This window comes from Nomascus leucogenys, chromosome 1a, assembly GCF_006542625.1.
Source record: "Nomascus leucogenys isolate Asia chromosome 1a, Asia_NLE_v1, whole genome shotgun sequence".
Taxonomy (NCBI): Eukaryota; Metazoa; Chordata; class Mammalia; order Primates; family Hylobatidae; genus Nomascus; species Nomascus leucogenys.
This window is the reverse complement of record NC_044381.1, coordinates 46,692,908-46,694,965: the sequence shown is the minus strand read 5'-3', so window position 1 is coordinate 46,694,965 and position 2,058 is coordinate 46,692,908. Positions and strand designations below refer to the sequence as shown.

At 51.0% G+C, this 2,058-nt stretch overlaps 1 pseudogene; it reads right to left on the bottom strand.

The window, feature by feature from the left end:
* Positions 1–789: 789 nt before the first annotated feature.
* On the bottom strand, positions 790–1,811 carry LOC101178518 (annotated as a pseudogene).
* Between the last annotated feature and the right edge of the window lie 247 nt (positions 1,812–2,058).

Sequence of the window (2,058 nt, the reverse complement as noted above, 5' to 3'; positions counted from 1 at the left end):
TCTTATCATTAATTTCTTTTTTAAATCTAAAATAGATTTATTGCATTTCATGCAGTTTGAAGACCATGGAAAGGGGACTAGCACAGTTTTTAATGCATTTAAAAAATAAAGAGGAGGTGGGCAGCAAACGCATGAAGTCCTAGTGTCCCGGGTCCCTGGGAGAAAAGAGTGTGGCAATGAACCCACCCACTCTCCATGGGGAATAAATCTGTCTCTTAAATGCAAGGAGTGTTTCCATGGCCTCTGGATGCAAATACACAGAGCTCTGGGGTAACAGCAAGGGATGGGGAGAGGACCACTAGTGAAAAAGCAGCTACACATATTGACCTAATTCAATCTGAGGGTAGGACAACATGGCAAATATTGCGGGGAGCAGCTTTTCCAACGGTCAAGAAATATCGTACACCCACGGGGAGATTTGCTTCTAAAAAGAAGTGGCGGTAAGAAACAAAACAAAACAAAAAAAACAAAAGGAGAAATATTTCTTCAGTCGCACTCTTCAAGAAAATGCCACAAATATGTGATTTAATATTTTAATTTCACAGCATTGGACACACAGCTCAACATATTGAAATATTGATTCCTTGGGGAAAAAAAGGAAACAAAAAATATTGCATCTTTCTGTTGGAGAATCTCGGCCCCCAGGCATGGGGCCTAGTGCACCAGTGTCCTAGCCTGCAGGAGGCGCTGAGGTCCGCCGGGTCCTCTGGGGAGGGAGGCAGTGCTCATGACCTGCGGATGTATGGCAAAAATTGTGTTGAGTGTCCTTGGCCTTGCCAGCTCAGGCCCTCAGTCGCCAGTCACCTGGGGGGCCTGCCCATCGGAGGGCTGGTTGACTGACTGGATAAACATGGGCTGGGCAGGTCCTGGCCCGCAGGTATGGTTCCTTGCTAGATCTGGTAGAGCTGCTGTCCATCTGTGAACTGGCTGAACTACTGCTGTCTTTGCTGGACCTCTGCCTGTGTAATCGGTTGAGCGCTGGTGGCAAGTGTCTGGATCTGTCCCTGCAGAACTCGGGTGCCTGATACAGACCGGGCTAAGCCGATACACTGCAGCTGGCCAACTTTCAGCTGCACTGGGATCTGCTAGATCTCTCCTGTGTTAGTGAGGATCTGCTGCATCACCTGCACGGTCCATCCAGTACCACTCTGGGCCTATTGGGCTTGACCCTGTGCCTGGGCCTGGACAATCTGCACCTGCTGACCTTCTCCAACCTGCGTTGTCACGGGCGTGGTCTGGCCCTGCTGAGGCTGTGCGATGATGATCTGCCCAGGCTGGATGGTGGTCATGGAGCTGGCGGTGGGCTGGCCTTACTGCTGCCCCTGGACTTGGACGGCGGTGGGCTGCTGAGCCAGTGTGAAATAGTACTGGACTGGCTCAGCAGGAGTTACAGACTGCAGCACCTCCTCCTGACACTTTGGAGGTTTCAGTTCATCTCTTAGAACAATATCGATGAGAAAATCAAATTGATCAAATTTTGTAATTGCCATGGCGATATCATTTCTCTGTAGAGTCCGGCACTTGTTATCCTCTGTGTGAATCCAGGCTCGAAGAGTCAACCCTGTGATAAAAATCTGGGCTGCCCTGGCAAAGAGCACAGGGGCCTCTGCACTGATCATCTTCACATCTTCATCCAGTTTCATAATCTTCTTAATATGAGCCAGTGGGAGTTCCTGCACTCGGAAATCTTTCACTGCTAAATTCCGGATTTCTTCCATGACCCGAGGCCAGAAGGACTTTAGGCTTTGCTGGGCATCACTGTTGCTAGTACCACCAAATCCTCCTTCTGTGGACATTTCGACAAACGCCTCTTCAGGGAGTCCAGGAAGAGCAGGAGCCGCCGCGGCGCTCCTGCGGAGTCGGGCACTGCAGAGGCTTAGGTACCGCGGAGAGGAAGGGGAAGCGTGAGTCCTGGAGAACGGAGCACGCGCGAAGCTGGCGCACAAACAAGATGGCGGCCACGCCGTGTGCACTGTCTCCCCTTTTCCCCTCCCTCTCCCCCTCCCCTGGCGCCCCGACTCCTATAATTAATTTCATATAAGAGGTATTCTGAGAGCG